Source organism: Desmodus rotundus, chromosome 2 (assembly GCF_022682495.2).
Source record: "Desmodus rotundus isolate HL8 chromosome 2, HLdesRot8A.1, whole genome shotgun sequence".
NCBI classification, from domain to species: domain Eukaryota; kingdom Metazoa; phylum Chordata; class Mammalia; order Chiroptera; family Phyllostomidae; genus Desmodus; species Desmodus rotundus.
In genome coordinates, this window is record NC_071388.1 from 100,165,228 (window position 1) to 100,187,734 (window position 22,507).

At 48.5% G+C, this 22,507-nt stretch overlaps 1 protein-coding gene across 1 annotated transcript in view; it reads right to left on the minus strand.

Annotated features, from left to right (window-relative positions):
• SEMA5B (semaphorin 5B) overlaps positions 1 to 10,769 on the minus strand; it is a 110,764-nt gene extending 99,995 nt beyond the window's left edge. The window contains exon 1 of the mRNA XM_024578075.4: positions 10,639 to 10,769. The gene's annotated coding sequence lies outside the window, so the exon portion shown is untranslated. The remainder of the gene's footprint in view (positions 1 to 10,638) is intronic.
• Positions 10,770 to 22,507: the final 11,738 nt, after the last annotated feature.

Consider the following 22,507-nt stretch of genomic DNA (forward strand, 5'->3'; position numbering starts at 1 on the left):
GGTCTTATGGCACGAAGAAGGCCCACTCACATTCCCCACCTGGCTTGACACCAGCAACTCAGGCTTTTTACCCATTTAAGGTTAGAGGCTACGCTGAGACAGTCTGGCTCCAGACCTTCCACAGATGGCTTCAGCAGATAGCACTGCAGGTGGAGAGCAGTGAGTCTAGTGTCACAGTATGGCCAGACCTGGGTCCCCTGGAGGGATGATCCTGCTCATGCTCACAAGGACAGGGGTCCCGGGAGGACGAGGGGTGGGAAGGAGAGTGGCCCTGGCTCTCCACTGTCCAGGAATGGAGGGAACTGGCAGACCAGGAGTTAACCAACCCCCCATTTCCATTGCTGGATGCAGCCTACAGTCCCTCACACTGGTGGGTGCTGTGAAGGGATAGGAAGGAGCCTACACCCAGGCCTCTCTCCAAGGGCTTTGGAAAGGGAGGCTTCTGTAGGAGAGGCAACTCTGATGCTAAGAGATGACCCTGCCCAAGATGACCTGATACTAGAGTGAGCATCCACATGAGTTCTGCTGCTTTGTGTAATCCTCCCTTAAACTAGGCCTCCCTCACCTTACAGTACAAAAAGGAGGCTCAGAGAGGGAAAGGTACTTCCACAAAACCCACAACCCAAAATCAGTCAAGCTGAGCCCAAGTCTGTCTCATCCCCGAGCCCATGCTCTTTCCAAGGTTCTACACGGCTTCCCCAGTAAAGGACTGCAGGTTGCAGAAGTGCCACAAGCATCCAGCAATGCAAAGAACAACCTAGTGTGGGGTAAAGCAGAGTGCCACACTTCAGTGTGCATCGGAATGGCCTGGAGGACGGTTAAAGCACAGGCCCCTGGACCCCACCCCAGGAGTTGCTGAGTCTGGGGGTCTGAGGGTCAGCCCAAGAATGCAACTAACAGGTTCTGGCAATGCTGATGCTGCTGGTCAGGGAACCTACTTTGAAAACCACTGCTCTAGAGCAATCAGGAAAGAAAGTGGCGTCCTCCAGACTCAGGGCCACCCAGAGATGGAAGTGCGCTGCCAGGTGGATCATCTGTCTTGGGGAAGGAGGGCCCCAGCCTCCTCTCAGGCAGCAGAACGACCCCCATGCTGCTTCACTAAAACCCATCTGGTAGGGAAGGTGCTCATGCTAACAAATCCAGCTTCTTGTACTTTCCACTCTGGGGTCCCCTGATGCTCCCAGACTGATGAGCTGTGTTCTCTTCTACAGGAAGTCCTGTTCCTTCTGCAGTCAGCCACCACGGCCTCCAGGGTTTTCTCTCTCTAAACAGACAGACTGCCTTCCCCAGACCTTTTGTGGCTGGGTTCCCCAGCACCTTCCTGATGCTGGGTGCCCTCCACTGAACACACATGAGGTGGCCCCTCTAAAATCCGTGTGCAGAGACGAGAACATACTGACCAGAGAGAACCCAGTATGGACCCTGCACTTCTCTTAGTGCCATGGAAGATGGTGTTGTGAGCAATCCCATCACCCTGTTGGCTCCTACAAAGCCTGTGCACAATTAAACCTCTGAGATCTTTTTCTCGGGATCTGCAGCCAAATCAAGTCTGCCCTACCTCCAACCCCCTCATGAACTTGAGTAATTAATTTCTGCCATCTAAATGTGACTTTCCATCTGCCCTGTTAAATTTCATCTTGTTGGTTTAAACCCAGCATTCCAGTCTGCTGAGATCGTTTTGAGTATTTATTCTAGCTTTTATAGGAGCTGCCCATCACAGCCTTGTCATCAACAAATTTGGTAAGCTCACTTACTCCACTTTCATCCCAGTCACGCATGAAAATGTGAAGCTTCATTATTCAGAATCTCACCTGCCACAAACCATCTTCCCCTTAGGAATCCCTGATCATATGATCATACTTCCCCAAGTCAGACTTTTTCCAGTCCAGGGAAGGTCTCTGGGCATGTCACTTCTTTCCTTGGCTGTTATTACCGCCAGGCTGACATGGTGTCTTTCATCGGAGTACTGTCACACCATCACCTAGTTCTTGGTCATGGTCAGACTCAAATCAGAAGGACTTTCGGTTGCTATTTCTCTACCTTCTGGGCAATGACAATGTTACAGAGGCAAGAATGCAAAAATGTATCCAATCCTCCACTTTAAACAGTATTTGACATTCAACAAAACTCAGGCAGCCTACCCCCCACCCAATCGTTACTACAGCATGCCTCCCTGACAGCTTTATGATCCAGACTGGGAAAGTAGCATCCAAATTCTTCCAACTGGGTGGGGAAGCTGTCATAGGGATCTGTCATAACTTGGACCTACTCAGCTGCAAGGCATGCTGGGATCTTGGCAGCTGGTCAGTCGGGAGGCAAGAAATGTTTTCTGGCATGGGATCCTTGGAGAAAGGGGTGAGGACAGATTCAAGGAAGTGAAAAGGAAAAGGGCGCTTTGATGAATAGCATCTGCCCTCTTCCACCATTCACATGTGAGAACTGCCCTCCTGCCGGAGAAAGGCATGGGATACGTCCAGGAGGTGCTAATGGAGCATCTGTGAACAACTTGTTGACTCATGAGCCAAGGATAGAGAAAGGTGTATGTAGCGTTGAAGTGTGTAGGCTCTGAAGCCAGACAGTCTGGATTTATATCCCAGTTCTGCTACTTAGTAGCTATGTGACCTTGGGCAAATTGTTTTTCTCTCTCAAGGTTTCAGTTGCCACATGTGGAAAGTAGAGTCAAAAATAATAGTGCACATAAGACACACGAGGATTAAAAGAACATGCATGCACTATGTTTGGCAGATCATCTGGTGCATAGTAGCAGCTCAATAAATAATAGCTGTCACATAGAGCAATAGCATGAGGGCACTGTGTCCTGCCAGTTCTGGGGCTGCAGGTGTAAAGAACAAAAGGCTAGGAAGCTAAAAGAAGAAACAAGTCTGGGGGCCTGGGGCGGCAGAGATGTGGAGCTCACCTGAGGGGCGAGGCAGCAATTTGTGGAGCTGACCTAAACATGGAGCCTAGACACGAGGCTAGGTAAGGGTTCCGACCTTCAGGCCAGGTGGGGCGAAGCAGCCAGTTTGAAGCCTGGAGTTTAGTGGAAAAAGTTTGTTTTTTTCAGCTCTAAATTTTTTTTAAAATGTATTGTTATAAGAAGTCAGTCAAATATTGTCTAAATGGTCTATGTTAAAAAGAAGCAGAAATATTCCACTTCTAGAAACCTGTTCTGAGGAAACAACCATCAATAGCCACAAAGATTTATGTACAAGGATGTTCACTGCGGCATTATTTATAACAGTAAAAACTGATTTACAACCCAAATGTCCAAGCTCCAGGGGATTTGTTAAATAAATTATGGCACATCCGTAGGATGAAAAACCAGGCAGTCATTAGAAAGCCCATCTTATCTGTTTTTTTTTAAAGATTTTATTTATTTATCTTTAGAAAGAGGGGAAGGGAGGGAGAAAGAAAGGAAGAAAAACAATGATGTGTGAAAGAAACATCGATCGGTTGCCTCTCACATGAGCCCCAATGGGGAACCAGGCCCACAACCCAGGCATGTGCCCTGACTGGGAATTGAACTGGCAACCTTTTGAAAAAGCCCATATTAGAAGAATACTTAAGACATGGAGAAATTATCACAATATGTTATTAAATGAAAAAGACTGGTTAAAAAAAGCACAGAACATACAATCACAATTTTTAAATGTTGAATGAATGTGTATTATTTTAATAAATGCTTTTTAAGACAAAATGACCAAAAAGAAGTTACACTAGAAAGGAGCTCCCACAATCAGCTTATAATTGAGAGAGATTAGATTCAGAACACAGGAGCACACACAACAGCTGTGATCTGAATGCCAGGAGCTGTAGCTGGCACCTAGAAAGGACCTGGCCGTGTGGAAGGGCTGAGGGCACAGAGATTCTGCATGCTGTTGGCATGAGGCCACAGAGAGCCTAGGAAAAGGAGATTAGGTCAGTGGCTCTCAACTATGGCTGCCTATTAGAAGCTGAAAAAACACCACTGCCCAGGTCCACCCTCAGGGATTCTGACTTCATGAAGGTGTAGGATGAGGCTGGTCATCTATATTTTGTCAAAGCTCTTCAGGTGATTCTAATAGGAACCAGTGAGTTAGTTTTGCACTGGACCATGTGACTGTTACCTGCACACAGAGGACACCTGAGGCTTGCTCTCTGAACTGAGCCCAGCAAGTGAAGAGACACTCGTTCTGGGAGCTAGGGAGAAGCTGAAAGGGAGCAGGTGGCCCCAAAACACTTGGTGGATGCAGAAAAATGACTCTTAGCTTTGGGGGACATTCACAGAAATGTTCCTTATGACCTGGCCTGTTTGTGAGCTTTTGCCACGAGGACACTGCTCTCCACTTAGACTCCTGATGGGACCCGAGTATCAGCTGACTCCATACACTGCAAGTACAGTCAGTCTACAAAACGGAAAAGACAAGGAAACCAGGATCCTTGGAAGCCTACAGGGACCTGACTTTGCAGAAGCTGGAGCTAGTGGCGTTTTACTCTTCTGCTTTTGGGCAGAAACACACTCAAGCCAACAGAGCCATGGGCGAACCTTAAAGGTAATCTGCTTTGGGTGGATGAGGCCTCTGGGAAGCCTCCTCGTTTCTCCCAGGTGCCTTGAAGGAAGAGAAGCAGAGGGAACAGGTTGCTGGAAACAAAAGTTTGTATTAAATGATAAGATCTTCCGCAGAGTCTAGTTGCAGGTATAGAGTTACTCAAGGTACCGAAAGAAGGGAAAGAAGAGGCCTGGGTGGGGTGGTTTATACACTAGAGCCATACATCCCTGAATAATTAAGAGCCGACTGCAGCTCTTTTGTACTCCTTAAAATGGGGTTCCTAGGGGGCCTTCAGAACAATGGCCAGGGCAGTATAGAGGGACTTTTGGCTCAGGTGGACTAGTGGGGTGGCAAGTAGGGATGGATCTAAATTGCTACCCCACCAGCCATTTCCCTGAAGTTGCCTCCCTAGGGGCAGCCTCGCATCAGCCCTGGCAAAAGAACAGAGCTGCAGATGACCCAAAATGGTGGGTGATCAAACCATAACATATGTACGTTTTTACAAGGATGTATATGAGTATATTCACACACACACACGCAGCAGATCTACCTTCCAAATGGTGTTCGGCTGAAAGCAGGACGCACTCTCTGAAGATGCTGTGACTGGCAATCAGGTGGGTTAGCAATGGGAACTAGAAACTGGCTTGAGACTAAACATCCCCCATAAACAATCCACAAAAAGGGGAGTGAACCACTCCTGAAAAACCAAGAAGTGACTGTAATCACCATTCGAGGTCTTTCTGACCTCGACAGTCAGCCTTCGGGTTGGTTCATCTGACATCTTATTTTTACAGACAGGGCAGCTGGGTTTAGCAGAAGCACTCCAGCAGGGAAGTGTCCCTTGTTTCCAACCCAGCCTCTTCCTTTGGGAACTTAACCCTACCTCCTCTAATTTGATCCTCAGGGGACTGGCAGAACAGATGGTCACCAGCCATCCTCCGGTACCAACACTTGCTATCACAGAAGAGGCCGCAGAGATATTCTTGGTTCAAATGCAAAGATATCCTGATAACACTGATAAGGCTTCAAATTCAACAAGTTCCAGGTGCAAGTCTGATGAAGTCATCCTTCATAAATCAGATCGATGAGGGCAAGTGTCGTGGAGCGACTCTGCACACAGACTGCCTTTCAAGCTTTACTGGCTCAGGGAGAAGCCCGAAGACATCCTTGGCCTCCTGTTTCAAGTCAGTGAGAGAAGGAGCAGGAGCAGCCCAGCTGTCAGGAAATGTGCTCAAGGTCAACTTCTCCCAAGCCCAGCGGTCCCTCCTCTGGCTTTCCCCACTGGGCTCAGCAGCAAATTGAATAGGAAACCACCTTTTTTTTTAAATTTCTTTTTTCCTATTCCAAAGCTACCAAGTACAATAATTTCTCATTGGTGAGGCCCCAAGTAGTGTCAGAATTAAAGAGTACATTCTGCAAGGTCTGGTTTTTTATCTCTCATGCTCACTAAAGCAGGAGGGAAAGCAAGTGACTTGGCAGAGCCGTGAACCATTCAGCACCCCTCCCCTTTCCAAACCGCTCCCAGCTGGAACTTCTCCCTGCCGCTTTCTAGCATTCAAGCCGGGTGTAAGGGGATTTCCTCCGAAAGAAAGTCTTCGAGAAGATTCCTCCACTGGAGACAGAGAATGGCATAAACAGAGATACCCCAAAAGTTGGAGAGGGAATTTCCAAAAGTACAGCACAGTGCCAGCACAGTGCCAGCACAGTTTAGGGGTTGTCCACACTTGCTGTGAAAGAAAGGCTCAATTCGGTCAATTCAACAACACTCCATTCGTCAAGACACTTGGTTTGGCCTCTTGTCATACATTTAAGACCAAGTCCATTCAGCTTTTTCATAAATTTAAGGCCAACTTAGTGATGGCTAAACTCCAATGTAAAGATCTAAATATGAAGAAAAATGATTCATTAGAGGTAACTGTTTCCAACACACACGCTACACGTACAAAGTCATCAGTTGATGAAGACAGGCTAGTAATCAAGGTGACAAAATGAGGCAAAGGATGGTCCCAGAACACACTAGGTTTCAGACCCCGAACTATAAATAACCAATACTCCCTCCCAATGGTGCTCATCCCTGGGTGCCGATACCTGGCTTAGCCTCTGTCTACACCACAGCTACAAGATAGGTGTTCGACCCCACTTGATGAGTGAGAACCTGAGGCATGGAGAGGGGACTTGGAATTAGAAGAACAACTAGCCCCCTCAGCCTTCCCCCCAAGTCCTTTGGACAAGTCCACATTAGCTGTCAGATGGCCCAGACAAACCCTCAGGGGAAAACGCCAGAGGAAATGCCATCGTAGAAGTGGAGGCAATTCTAGTAACTGTGTTATCTCAGCATGCTGGTTCACCTCCACTCAGGGATGTCAGAGACAAAACTCATCTACTGTCGTATCCATAGTTTCTAGCACAGTGCCCGGCACATAGTAGGTGCTCAGTAAATGACAGATACCTGACTTTACTGCCACTGTTGATCTCATTTTCCTCATTCCCAGGCAACAGAAAAGCCAACATCTGAGGACCACGTGGAACGTTTGACAACTGAGGTAGCAGCAGAGCTCGGCCTGGGGTCCTTGGAGGCAGCATGATAAGATAACAAGCACTTCTAATCAGGAGTCTTGTCCTTTGCCCTCTGTGCCCATTCTATCACCTCAGTCCTCCATCAAGGTAATGAATTGCTTGATTATAGTGATCTGAGATGCCATCTCGTTGGCCTTCCCTGTGGCATGTAGCAGGGTCACCAAGACTATGGACAGGAGTGATCTGATCCAAGTTCAAAATCACATGAACCGACAGCATCTTCTTCCCAAGTGCGCACACCCCACCCACCAATCTTCAGCCTTGTCAGGCTGCTCCTCCATAAATGTCTGCTATCCCTCTGCCCCCTGCTGGGGCTCCTCTTTCCCTTTGTTAGACCCATACTTGGGACTCAGGGAGTTCTGGATATTCCTTGAGATCCCCAAACATCTTACATGAGCTCCCAGTCTTTTCTCTTCCAACCCCTGCGTAAAGCTTTACTCTATTAGGAACAGCAAAAAGTCATGGTTGGATTTTTTTTTCTTTCTCCTAAAAGAAAAAATGTATTTAAACCCAAGGGTTCCAGGGTGGAGGTGGGAGGGGAAGAGCAAGAGACCTGAGTTCTAGTCCTGACTCTGCATCTGAACTCTCACAGCAATGGGTATGAAGTGCTAGATTTGTATAAGACAAGATGGCTCCCTGTCCTCAAGGAACTCATCATCTCACAGAAGAACCCTAGTGGGCCTGAGAGTGAGCGTGAGCTGGGGGTCCACCAGGTCAGAGGAAGGACCAGGCTGTGGGGTGTTCCAATGAATTCCCAAAGTACAAGGAAACATGGGAACACGTGCACACAGAGATGAGATCACTTCTTAGAACCATAATAGCTGAATCTGTAGATATAGGGGTCACCTGCTCAAGGGCTGCTCATTGGCTTTGTTTGGACCACTGTTATTTCGCCAGTTTGACTTTGAATACCCAGCTGTTCCCAAGCCCCGCCACTCTAACTGCTTGATCAGCATGTTGTTACCTGTCTGCCCGCTGTAGGCATTTGAGTTTGGGACTCCCCTGACACGACAATCTCCAAGCCCTCCTGCAGCTTTAAACCTCAATGAGAAGTAACGAACAGAGGAACTTTCGAGCAAGCCAGGAAAGGCACCCCAAGACAAAAAGGCTTTTGTGATCTCTCCCATCCCAATTGGGAGAGGCAATCCACCAAGCCAGGCTGGACCTCTCAGCTTCTCTGCCCTCCGGGCCCTGTTCTAGGACAAGTGGAAAGGGAGCCCCTCCTGTCCATCCCTTGTCCTGCCCTGCCCTCCCTACGCACACAACTGGTGGAGAAGGAAGGGGTCAGAGTCAACAAGCCCAGCTCTCAGTCCAACCTGAGTCATCAGGCTTTCTGGTCCCCTCCTAAGCACTGGGTCGTCGTTTGGCACCAAGCCCTTGCTGCCTTGGACTGCCTGTGCATTTTTCTGTTCATGTTCTCCCTCCCCTGCCCCCACCACCTGGTGAAGTTAGCAGCCTCTCAGGGCATTGGCTCAGTGCAGTAGCTGCCAGCACCTAGACTGGTACACTGCACACTCTAGGAGCTTAAGAATGTCTACGGTGATGGTAATGATAGCTGTTTTCAGTTCTGGAGGAGGAAGTCTCTGGTAAGACTCCCTGGACAGAGGGCAGGGATGGAAGATCTGCCATCCCCTCCCAGACTGGTGGTAGTAGCTGTTGATTCACAGAAAGGAGTTGCCCACTCCCTTCCCCCTCCCCCAACACACACCTTTTTCCCAGCCTGGTACAACCAGAGGCAACCCTTCTTCCTGAGCTGTCTCCCAAAACGGCTCTTCCTGCTGGTTCTTCAGCCCTTTGTGACAGAGCGGCCAGCTCCTTCTCTCTTTGATATTTTATCTGCCTTCCTTCTCCCTTTCTTCTTGGTTGGGAATCTAGATTTGGGGCAGGGTACTGCGGGCTTTTCCCAAGCTGCTTCTTAATTTGGCCCCTTTTCCTAGTGAGGTCCAGTTCTCAAGCTCATGTTCCCCTCTGCCCCTTCACCAAGGTCACCTATCCCGGTTCAGAAAAGGCCAGAGTCCACTTTTGAATGTCAAGAAGAAAAGGGGTGGGGGTGGGGTGAGATAAGTGAGGAGGAGTGTAAGGGCACAGCAGGAAAGATGAGGGAAAGTGGGGGTGAGGGGGCCTGGGAGGAGGGCCTGGGAAGAGGGCCTGGAAGGCGCTGGAGAGAGGAGCCTCTGCCTGGGGAGCAGAATGAGGCCCAAGTGGGGACAGGGGCGGCATCGGGGGGCTGAGAAATGCGGAAGAAAATTGTATTTTCTGGGGGCTGAAGGAAGCTATGGTGGGTCGAGGAAAGGTGGGGTCGTGCTGGGGTCTACACACAGGCAAGCTTCCAGCCGTTATCCCAGTTGTGGCGGTGCCACAGGGCTGGGAAGGAGCGGGTCCCGAGGGCAGGCAGCGGCTCCCTGCTCCCGCCGCTCTCGGTGCCACGGCGGAAATCCAGGGGAGGATCGCAGCGTGCGGCGGTTACCTCTCCAAACTCGGGGCCCACTGCAGCCCGGCGCGGCAAGGCCGGCGGTGCGACCCGAGGACTGGGCGGCGGGGGTTGGGGAGGCGCTTCAGGTGGCTCCTCCGCGTAGTTTAAAGTTTGCGGCAGGCGAAGAAACCGACTCCATCCTTCCTCTGCCGCCAGCCCGAGGTTCCACTCGGCCCGGTCGCCTCAGCCTCGGCGGGTCCAGCGCCCACTTCCCTCTGGGCACCCGCCCGGCTCCGGTCGCGGATCGCCTCTCGGGTCTCCATCCCTCCCTGTGCCCGCGCGCCCCCCGCTCCCTCCCCCCGCGCTGGATGTCCCGCACGACGTGAGCGGAAAGTGAATGGGTAGCTCCGACCACAAAGACAAATTACCATGAGAAAAATAAATCGGACAATCACCGTTCGCGTCCGGGTTCCCGCCGCCGCACCCTCTCCACCGGCCCAGGCGGGAACGCGGGGCTCCCGGGCCGCTGCGTCTGGGCACTTCGGGCTGCGCAAGGCCCTGCTAGGGCAGGGGGCCCGGGAAGAATCAGGGTGGGGGCTCTGTAGGGGGCAATGGACGTCTCCAAGCGAGATTTCACACTCTGCGCGGGCCACTCGTTCCCACGCGCCTCGCCCGCCCGCACTCTCCCAACGCTGGATTTACTCGTCCGCCCTCCCGGAGCCTCCATCTCCGCGCGGATGTCAGAGCCTCCGCCCCGCTCTCGCACAGCCATTCATTCGACCGTCCCCTCCTGCATGCGCAGGCCCCTGGTCCCCATCGCGGCTGCAGCCCAGTCGCGCTGGCCGCGGCCGGTCTAGGACCCAGTACAACCGAGCCCAGAGCGACCGGGCAGAGGGAAAGGGACAGGGCGGAGGGCGTCCTAGCCGAGGTGTCAGCGGGCGGCTCCAGAGTCCAAGAACCCCCTCTCCCCCCGCCTGCAGCCTCCGTCACCTGGTTCCAACTTGCCAATGTCCCCGGGTCCCTACCCCTCTCTCAACCCTCTCCCCACCGAGTTGCTGAAGTTTGCAACTTGCAGCCCCAGCCTGCGCGGGGGAAGCGCCCGAGGCTCCCTGGACTCACCTCCGGGCTGCGGGCGCAGGTGCCCTGTTCCCGGCGGCTCCCAGCTCCCGGAGCGGCAGAGGCGAGCCAGGAGGTCTGGGAACGGGGCGGCGGCGCCTGAAGGGCCCCCGGCTCTGGGATCGGCGCTCCGGTGCAGTCCCGACCCGGGCCCCCGCCGGCCACGGTCGGGCTCCTCAAACAGCCGCTGGACGCGCGGCCGACCTGCCTGGCTCCGCGGAGCTGGGTTCTGGCCGCAGTCTCTGCACTCCAACTAGCTCCCGACCCGGCGCGCGGGTGAGGGAGGGGAGGAGGAGACCGAGGGAGCTGGAGGAAGGGAGGAAAGGCGGGCGGGAGGGAGAGGCAGGGTGGGAGGAGTTGGGAGCGAGGGGAGAAAAGGAGGGGAGCAGGAACGAAAAGGAGGAGGGGGTGGAGAGGACCCGCCGCGGCGGGCGCTTCAGTCGCCAGTCCCGAGGCGCGCGCTACAGCGCGAGGGGGCGCCCTGCATCACGCAGTCCCCGGCTCGGCCCGTCTCCCGCCCGGGGTCTGCCAGGTGTGTGCTACCGCGGGGTGTGGGGCCGGGACGTGGAAGTCCCGTTCAGACTCGGCGTTTGAGCGGTGAGACCGAGGTCCCCGAGCACTTGCCAAGCACTTAGCTACCTTTTGCCACATTCTGCCTTACAGTCCTCGGGACCCCCCCATCTCGAGCCTGACTTCATCCCGTGGCCTCATTCCACACGACCCCTGTCCACCCAAGCCTTGGGGCCTGAGGAAAGCCTCCTCTCTTCCCTCACGAATTCCCCAGCACAGTTAGCTAGGGACGATCTTCCTGCCTGTGGATTTGAAAGGGGAAAGAGGAAATCTGGTACATAAATTGCAGTAGCAGAGAGAGGGGCGAGGCTGCTGGGCTGGAAGGGTAACCCAGAGCTGGCTGGATTAGGGTTGTACGACCTTGGGTGAAACCTCTTCATGTCTCACTTTCCTCAGCTATAAACTAGGATTGGTAATACCTGCCCTACAGAATGATTTGGAGACCAGCTAGGGGCTACAGTGGGTAAAATAACAGCAGGAACGTTGGGAGGGCATCCAAGAGATCAGCGGTCCCGGGAGGCAGTGAGTGCTGTGAGCGTAGGAGGAAGGCTTCGCGAGATCGCTTCGAGCAAGGCTGCGTTGTTGACAAATTTATTGTCTAGCGTTTCTGGTGGCAAGAAAGGGGAGGGGGCAAGCTTCAAACCCTGTGTGCCAGGGATGAGAGAGGGATGGGAAGGGAGCCCTCTGCTGAAGAAAAAAAGGTATTTAAAATTTAAAAAGGTGAACTAAGGGGGGCGGGGAGGGGCACAAAAAACAAAACGAGAGAACGAAGGAGAAAAACAAAGAACCAGAAAAATTAAGCCCCAAGAAGTGTGATTTTAAGAGATAACCACAGAGAAACGTGAAATAAAAACACGTAAGTTGGAAGAAGGAAAACATTAAAAGACTTCCTAGAGTATGCCAGAAATTGAGAAATTAGAGTGAAGCATTTTACATAAAATTCTAGGTAACGGAAATTTCAGGTAAAGTGGAGGAGCAGAGACAGTAAGAGCCCCAGGGAAGAACTCCCCCCAATACACACACTCCTGCGAGAAGCAGTTTGGCTAGGATGATGGGGAAGAAAGAACAAACGCTCTAAAAAAGGAAACAGTGCACGGTCTCAGAAATAAACACTTTCTAGGGCAACAGAAATGCTGAAACTCATAATGTACAGAATGGAAAGGAACTTGCAAAGATAAGACACACTCTGGACCACAGGAGAGAGATGTGGAGAAGAGGGAAAACAGAAGGAAATGGGTTTGTGGGGGCATACCAGTATGGTAGCCCCAAGATTTAATTAGGGATAGGAATCAAGTTGGCAGAGGTACTGCAGGGCACCGAGTCCAAACCTATCACTTTACAGGCAAGGGCAAGAAGACCCAGACGGGGAAGCAATTTTCCCTGAGTCCCAGGCGGCACTGGGGGCAGGTCTCCTGTCGCCCAGTCCCGGAACCCTGCCACTGCTGTGAGTGCTATCCATCCATCCTCATTCCCATGCTCTACAGAGCCATGGGGACTGTCTTTGCTATTGCAAAAACATAAATTTGTGCAGTATATAGACACCTCTTAATACAAAAACATGGAAGGAAAGTTTCCCATTTGTCTGGATGGGAGCATGGACAAAATGCCTTCTGAGAAGTTCTGTCAGCAGCAGCTCTTTCTTGAAAGACAATAAAAATCTTCTTTATCCTTCACCATAATCTCTCACCCTCCCTCTCTTTTCCACCATGTTTTTATGGTTCTATCTTTCTTCTCTTCCCACCATCATTTCCTGACCCTTCCTGGCTCTCCCTCTCCACATTATGAATGACTTTGGGAGGCGGCTTGGTGTAGGAAAAGAGAAGAGCCCAGTCTGGGAACACAGGCCAGGAATCTTTCCTTTTTAGGGGAAGCAGGAGCCAAGAAGGGAAAATACCCAAGGAGACACAGAGGAGCAGAGCTGCTTGGGATGCTGGGCTTATTAATTTTAATTGCACCCTGCAGTATTTTATTGATTAACAGTGATTACTCAAGAGCTCTTGATGCAAGAGAACTTCAGAAGTCCAAACCTCAGGAAGGGACAGTTGCTTTAGTCGCCTGGCTTAACCCCCTACTTCAGGTCTCCCCAGAATTCAGTGAACCCAACTTCATCAGAATCTCTGAATCATTTGGAACAAAACCTGGAGCATTATCCCATCACCACAGTGTCACCATCACCTTCTGTCACCTTCTTTGAACCTTTGCAATAACCTGCATGATAATTACTTCTATTAGGAGCAATTTTCCACCTACTGCACAGACGGCAAACCCATGGCCTGTGGGCTGAATCCGGCCTCCACCTTATTTTGTCTGGCCCGGCACCTTGTTTCTACCCAGCTGCAGCGCTAGCTCTTGCTTAACTATTAAGGAGTAGTTACGTTTATACAGACCTAAAATTACATTTGTCCCTTTGAAGGCAACTGCGAGGCTGATGTGGCCCCCGGTGAAAATGAGTTTGACACCCCTGACCTATTGGAATAGTGTTAATTAAGCAGAATGTAAATATAGTCATTGATACAGAGTTATCCAAAACAAATATGCTATAGAGCAGCAAACATAGGGGACGGGAAGGAGTTATTAGAATGTACTCTTGACCTTGACATTCCAAACTTATCTTCGACTAAGGTGCCAAGAGGTTAAGAAGTAAGCACAAACTCTCAGGCTCAAGGGTGACAAAACTGACCATCTCTTGCCTCCCACCAGAGGGCATCTTCTAAGAAACCTAGCTCCCTCTGATAAATAACGCAGCCTCTCCCAGGAGTGTGTGTGTGTGTGTGTGTGTGTGTGTCTGCACGCGCACATAAGATTGTGCATAGCCCAGGTACAAACAAGTCTGGCTGTGCAGCAAAAGACACACAGACCCTATTCACTTATATAATGTCCATTCTGGTCCTAGAACTAACTGCTCATTGTGCCTGGGGATGGGAAAGAAAAATGTAAATTCCCACTCCAGTAGTCTTCATCAATCTGTGAACCAAAAACACACTTAGGTCAGAGGAACTGAAGTGTCACTAAATGGCAGCTTTGCTATTGTCCTGAGCTAATGTGAGAGAAGAGACTTTCCTTCCTTCCTTCCTCCCCAAACATTTAAGTGTCACTCACTGTATGAGGTGGAGAGGTCACAGGGAGAGAAAGCCAGAGCCTCACAGGCAGGTGGAGAGGCAGACATAACCCCAGCAAAGTGGGGGGCTGATGGCTAGTTCTACCCAGCACGGCAAGGACGTCTTCTCAGCAAAGGGCCCTTCTAGTTGGGAATGGATTCGGGGCAGGCATTTGCCAGACAGAGAAGCGGGAGGAGACAGAGGAAATAGCATGTATAAAAGCACCAAGTGATATAATTAGATTTCTGTTTTGGAAGAATTACTTGGCCCTGGTTAACAGATTCAGAAAGAGCTGAAGCGGTAAATGTGAGCAGGTGCGTCATGTGGTGGAAAGAGCACCACGCGAGCAATTAGGACTTCTCCCTTCTGGGACCTGCTTGGCCACGCACTCATCAGCTGTGTGTCTTTGAACAAGGCTCTTAACCTCTCTGCCCTCAGTTCCTCTTGGATGAGAGAGCTTGATCAACTGGTTTCAGAGGTACTCCTCGTATGCACATTCTATCATTCTAACTCTTTCTACATCTTTAAATTATGTTCTTTACCATATTTATGCACTTAGCTTTTTCCATGTGTCTACATTTTACAGTTTACAGAAGTATTTCCCACGCAGTATCTTTTGACCTTCATGCCCCTGTGAAGGAGATGGCTCCACTGCTGCGCTAGATGCTCTTGTCCAGCCTGTGGCTGTAAACATCATCTCTATGCTGACGGCGTCCAAGTTTGTGTCTGCAGCTCTGACCTTTCTCTTGAAACCCAGACGCAGAGAACCAACTGCCTGCTGCTCTCCTCCACGTGAACATCTAATCGGCGTCTCAAACTTAATACGTCCGACACCTGACTTTTGATTCTTTCCCCAAGCCAACTTTTCCTTCTGACTTCTCCATTCTAGTAAATAAACATTCCATTCTTCAAATTCCTCCAGACCAAAATCTTGAAGTCATCCCATACTCCACGCACAAACCATCAATAAATTCCACTGTCACTACCTGTGAAATGTTTTCTGAATCTGACTACTTCTCACCAGCTCCTCCACCAGCACCCCAGTTCAAACCTGTCTCTTCTCTCACCTGGATGTCTGCTCTGCCTGCTTCCACCTTTGCACATACAGTCTGTTCTCTACACAGAAGCCATCCTAAGTCAGAGTCTGTCACTCCTCTGCTCAAAAGCTTTCTATGTCTCTCCAGCTCAGTGGAGGAAAAGCCACATCCTCACCAAGTCTACTGGACCCTTTCTTACATCTCTCCACCACTCTCCCCTCCTTCACCTCCCTTTAGCCTGGCCAGACTCTCCACTGTTTCTCAGACACCTGAGGCTGTCTCAGGGCCTTTGTACTTGATGTTTTTCTCTGCCAGACAGCATTTTATTCAGATGTCCACAAAGGTCATTCCCTCACTTCCTTCATCTGTGCTCAAATATCAGTTCATTACAGAAGCATTATGATCCTTTAAAAAATGACAAACCCCTGTCACTCTCCATGAAAGTGGAGTTGCTTCCTGCTTTGTTCTTTACTATAATCCCAGCCCACAGAATAGTGCTTGGTAAAAAGAAGTGCACAGAAAGATTTAATGAGTGAATTATTATTATCCCCATTTCACAGATAGGGAAACTGAGGCATACTGACACAATTGGTCATTTTCAGAGCTGAGATTTGAACATAGATTTTTTCCATATGAAATCATTCTCTCCAGTTGATTATTTATTAGCACCTATACTTACACTTAAAAAAAACTTTTTAATAGAAAATGAGTATTAGGAGGTTTCAGCCAAGATGGAGGCATAGGTAGAAATGCTTCACTTCCTTGCACAACCAAGAGAAAGATAACAACCAATTAAAAAGACAATAAACAACAAGAAGTGCTAGAAAATCAAACTGCACGGAACTCCGACAACCAAGGAGTTAAAGAAACATTCATTCAGACTGGTAGGAGGGGTGGAGACAGGAGATGGGTGGCAGAGCAGAGAGGATGCCTGGCAAGGCGGTGATCCATGTGGGCAAGGCAAGGCTGGCTGACCAGGAAACTAAAGACTCAAAACCTCTTGCTGTAAAACTGTGGGGGTTGTAGGCAGAAGAAACTCCCAGTCCTACATGAGAGTTCACTGGAAAGTAGGGCCAGAGTGGAGGGCATTGTTCCCTCTCTGACCCCTCCCCTGCATACAGCACCACAACACAGCAAAGAGGGTTGCCCCACCCTGGTGAATTCCTAAGGCTCTGCCCCCTTACAACATAACAGGTGCACTAGGACAAACAAATATGGCCCAAATGAAAGAACAGATCAAAACTCCAGAAAAAGAACTAAGTGACAAGGAGATAGACAACCTATCAGATGCAAAGTTCAAAACACTGGTAATCAGGATGCTTACAGAATTGATCGAGTTCAGTCCCAAAATGAAGGAAGAAATAAAGGCTACCCAAAGTTAAATAAAGCAAAATATACAGGGAACCAACAGTGAAGGGAAGGAAACTGGGACTCAAATCAACAATTTGGAACAAAAGGAAGAAATAAACATCCAACCAGAACAGAATGAAGAAACAAGAATCCAAAAAAATGAGGAGAGCCTTAGGAACCTCTGGGACAACTTTAAGCTCTCCAACGTCCGAATCATAGGGGTGTCAGAAAGAGAACAAGAGCAAGAAGTTGAAAACTTATTTGAACAAATAATGAAGGAAAACTTCCCCAATCTGGTGAAGGATATAGGTGTCCAGGAAGTTCAAGAAGCCCAGAGAGTCCCAAAGAAATTGGACCCAAGGAGGAACACACCGAGGCACATCAACATTAAGTTACCCAAGATTAAAGACAAGGAGAGAATCTTAAAAGCAGCAAGAGAAAAGAAGAGAGTCACCTACAAAGGAGTTCCCATAAGACTATCAGCCGATTTCTCAAAAGAAACCTTGCAGGCCAGAAGGGACTGGCAAGAAGTATTCCAAGTCATGAAAGGCAAGGACCTACATCCAAGATTACTCTATCCAGCAAAGCTTTCATTTAGAGTGGAAGGGCAGATAAAGTGCTTCCCAGATAAGGTCAAGTTAAAGGAGTTCCTCATTACCAAGCCCTTATTATATGAAATGTTAAAGGGACTTATTTAAGAAATAGAAAAAGATTAAAAACTATGAACAGTAAAATGACGACAAACTTAAAACTATCAACAACTGAACCTAAAAACCAAAAACTAAACAAACAACTAGAACAGGAACAGAACCAGAGAAATGGAGATCACATGGAGGGTTATCAGTGGTGGGGGTGGAGAATGGGGTGAAAGATACAGGGAATAAGAAGCATAATTGGTAAGTACAAAATAGGCAGGAGGAGGTTAAGAATAGTACAGGAAATGTAGAAACCAAGGAACTTATATTACGACCCATGGACATGAACTAAGGGGGAGAGGAATGCTGGACAGTGGGGGGTGGGGGTGCAGGGCAGAGGGAGGATTAAAGGGAGAAAAACATTGGGAAAACTGTAATAGCATAATCAATAAAATATACTTAAAATGCATGTTAGACTAAAACACATACTAATTGTTTCCCATCTAATTAAACACATGGGTACCTGACCCACACAGCAGTTCTCCAGGTCACAAAAGAGTAAAGAGTTACCTCTGAAAACCTAGACCTTTAAAGTGGTCTCCATGGCCCTGACCAGTATGCTCAGTTGGTTGGGTATTTTTCCATAAAACTAGAGATCCCGGTAGTTCAATTCCCAGTCAGGGCACATGCCTGGATTTCGAGTTCGGTCCCTGGGGAGCTTGTGAGAGGCAATGGATTGATGTTTCTCTCCCTCTTTCTTCCTCCCTCTCCCCCACTCTAATTACAAAGGAATAAATAAAATCTTTATTTTTAAAATTTATTTATTTATTTTTAGATAGAGGGGAAGGGAAAAAGAGGAGAGAAATATCAGTCCCTCTCATGCACCCCCTACTGTAACCTGGCCTGCAACCCAGACATGTACCCTGACTGGGAATTGAACCAGTGACCCTTTGGTTCACCGGCCAGCACTCAATCCACTGAGCCACACCAGCCAGGGCTGAATAAACAAAATCTTTAAAAATAACAAAGCGAACCCTGGCTGGTTTGATTTCCAATCAGGGCACATGCTTGGGTTATGGGCCAGGTCCCCAGTGGGGGTGTGCAAGAGGCAACCACACATTGATATTTCTCTCTCTCTCTTTTTCCTTCTCTTCCCCTCTCTCTAAAAATAAATAAAATCTTTAAAAAAATTTTTAAAGAAACAAAGTGGTTACCACAGGTGCATATTCACCTTGGTACCATTTTTGTTTCTTGTGTTTTTCCCCCTAAATTCCTGAAAAAATAAATCCCCTTCTAGGCCTTCACATATTCACTGTCACATGTTATCTCTGGCACATGTGTAAATAAGTGTGCATACACACACACATCATTTTTACATCTCCTCAATCAGGCATGTGATGAGAGAAAAGGAAGGTTGACTTTGCAGCTTGCCCTTGGGCTGACACCTAGGAGTAATAACATATCTCTCCCCATTCATTCAGCGCCTCTCCACCTTCTCCTTTCCTGTTGTTCTGGCAAACACTGTCAGATTCGGGGTGAGGATAAGTCAGGAGGAAATGAGGTATGGGGGGGTATGAAGATCAAAAGGAAGCAAAGCTGGTCTAGTAGATGACACCAGGCTTCCTGGCAGTTGACGAGTTAGATAAAGGGCCAGGTCCAGTGTCCAATTCTACACGAGGGGAGAGGGGTCACTCTCAGGACATTCGGACCCAAGGAGGAACACAAGGTGTGGTCACCCTTCTTGAAGATATGTGAAAACAAGGGATCTGTGATTTTCTTCCAGGACCAGCGTGAAGCCACAGAGGTCCTGGCTGGATCCAGACAGGATGAAGGTTGGCCAAGGAATCCTAAGGCAGTGTCCCCAGAATCCCGTTAAAAAGAAGATCTCATGTTGTAACCAAGAAGAGGCCCAGCTCTGGAACTTAGGGGGGTCAGAGCAGGGCCAGACCTTGGGACAGGAGATGAGAAGGACTCCAAAGGACAACTTGCTGCCTGAGTGGGGTTAAAAAATCATGAACATAGTTGAGAGATCTAGAAAAACTCTTTTGCCCTGGACAAAATCTCACTTCTCTGGGGTTCCATGGCCCCTGAAATCCTCACAAAGGGGAAACGATAGGTAGGTATAATGCCTTATTTAGACAGAGCAATCTAAACATTAATAGCACCTTAGCAGGAATAGGGGAAAAACAGTAATTCCCTCCAAATTGTCTTGTGAGCACATTACTGTACCAGCACCATACAGCACACGCAAATCCTTAGCCCATGGAGAGGAACCATTCACCACATTGTTATTTACTGAACACATGGAGGGATACAATAGAGGGTGGATGATGCGAGACTAAGAACAGGCCACATTAGAGAGGCCTTGAATGCTATGGAAGGGGGTTGAATTTAACCCTACAGGCCAGGCAAGGAGAGTCATCGAGGATTGGAGCTAGAGCCAGGTGCAATGAGATGGGTGGCTGCGGGCAGACTCGAATGAGGAAGACCAGTTAGGAGACTGTTACAGCAGCCCCTGCAACTCACTGAGACCTTGATGAGGGCAGAGGTGATAAAAATAATGTAAACCCTTATCCACCTTTGCTGCATGAGGTAGGAACCTAAGAGATTGGAATACAGAATAGGGAACTGAGATGGGAGGAATAAACATCATAAGAGCAGGAATATGGGCATCCAGAAGAGCTGGGGTGTGAGTCAAATGAATAATAAGAGAAGGCTTGATGAAGAGAACTTTGCCCCCGTCACTATGGCTTAGCACTGGCTCTGCCCCAAGACTGAGAAAGAGAGGGGAATGGGATGTGCCCTTAACACATCCTGGTAACGCTGCAGGCAGCTTGGATCTCAGGCCTTAGCTGAGAAGTGCTGTTTCTCAGGGAAAGGCAGCAGGCTCCTTCATTTCAATTAAATAAAAATTTTTTCACCTCTGTTATTTGCTCAGTTCTGCACTAAGGCAAGAGAGAACACAGAAGATGAGCAATGCTGAAGGGCCAATCACCTCATTGGGAATGTGAGGTGCATGCAAGAGGTAAATAGCAGGTAAATGCCAGGTTGGCTGCTCCAGGCAATAAGCACCAGATGAGTTCAAGAGAGAGGGAGCTCCCGGAGCTGTGTCCAGGAAGGCTTCTTGATGGAGGTGGACATCGCCCTGGACCATACAGAAAATGTAAGAGTGGACAGGCATAGGGGAAGGAAGAGATGTACTTGGTCTTTTGTCAAAGGGAGAAAAAACTATGATCTACTAGGACTTTTAAATATTGTATTTATTTATTTTTAGAGAGGGGAAGGAGAAGGAGAGGGAGAGGAATATTGATCTGTGAAAGGATGTGTGAAAGATGCAGCCATTTGTTGCCTCTCACAGGCCCCCAGACCAGGCAAGTGCTGTGTCTCTAATCTAACTGGCAATCTTTCGGTTCACAGTCTCTCAATCCACTGAGCTATATCACCCAGGGTTCTACTTAAACTTTTAAAAAGTTCTGACAAAGCTCTCTAAAAAAAAGGCTGTTTTAAAAAGGCAAGTCACTGCAGGGCTAAAGGAGGGAATGATGTCTCTCACCAAGATTAGCAAGTATTCCCTGACCTGTGCGGGTCAGTTGGCTGGACATTCTCCACAAAACGCAAAGCGAAAGGTCACCAGCTTGACTCAGTCAGGGCACAGGCTTGGGCTGCAGGTTCCTCTTGGTAGGGGAGTGTGCAAGAGGCAACGGATCGATGTTTCTTTCTCACATCAATGTTTCTCTCCCTCTCTTCCTCCCTCCCTTTCCCTTTCTCTAAGAAAATAAATAAATAAAAATTAGCAAATGGCTGAGATACAGAAAACAAAAGATAGAAGCAAAGAGAAGAAAAGGAAAGAAAAGAAAAAATAAAAACAAAAGAAGAAAGGGAAAAAAAGAAGAAAAAGAAAAGTAGGAGCAAATTTTGGCTTCTTTAGATGGTGCACTTTTAACCCCCCCCCTCAAGAAACTATGTAGTGAACGGACAAACGAAATGTAGTATAGACATGTGGTGGGATATTATCCAGCTTCGGAAAGGAAGGAAATTCTGACACACGTTACAGCGTGGGTGAAGCTTGAAGACACTATGCTAAGAAAAGTAAGCCAGGCACAAAAGGGTAGATACTGTATGATCCCACTTACATGAGGCACCTTGAATAGTCAAATTTACACAGAAAGCGGGTAGAAAGGTGGTTGTCAGGGACTGAGGTGATGGGAAAATGGGGAGTTAGCATTTAACGAGTACGGAGTTTCACTTCAGGATGGTGAAAATCGTGATGAGGGGTGGCAGCGATGGCTGCACAACGGGAATGTACTTAATGCCACTGAACTGCATCCTTAACAATCATGAAGACGATGCATTTTATGTTATGTGTATTTCACCACAATTAAAAAAGAAAAGCAGTGATCCAGTTATACATTTAAAGGTAAATATTTTTAAAAACAGTTAACATGCTAAATATTGTATTCTATACGCATGACCACCACCATCACCACCACTACAGCAAAAGGATTTATGCCCACACTGACCAGATTTAACATCTTTATAAATGTTCTGGAGCGGAATGTCACGTGACAAACCTCCATATGAGAGACTAAACACATTATTCTGGTTACAACAGAAAGAAACTGACAGGCTTTGACAGTAGGAGGCACCAGAGCCGGGGTCCTAATCCTAGGTGGGCAACAGTATAGCCTTGGGGAGCTTTTAAAGATGCCTGTAACTGGACCCCAGCCCCCAGAGAGTCTGGCTTAACTGCTTTGGGGTGGGGCCTGGGGACTGTCATTTTGCCAAAGCTCCCAGATGACTCTAATGTAGAGCCAGAGGTAACTGCATGGAGCACCGAGGCTGAAAGTCTCAGCCTCCCTGGGTTGGAGTCCAGGCTCTGCCATTTGCCGGCTGTGTGATGATCAGGTTGTTAATCTTTCTGTTTCTTAATATTCTTGTCTTCAAAGTTGGGTAATCATAATCCTTACCTCAGAGGGTTACAGAGAGGATTAAGAAAAGTACTGTACACTTTGCACAGTGCCCAAGGCGTTTTAAGAGCTCACTAAATGTTAATTATTTTTATTATTAACCAAGTTTGTATCACCTGGCAGAAAGACAGATGAATTTAACGTGGCGTGTGCAAATATGTCTAAAAAGAAGCAAACCCAGACTTTGTGACTAGCGTCTCTGTCAAAAGGCAGGA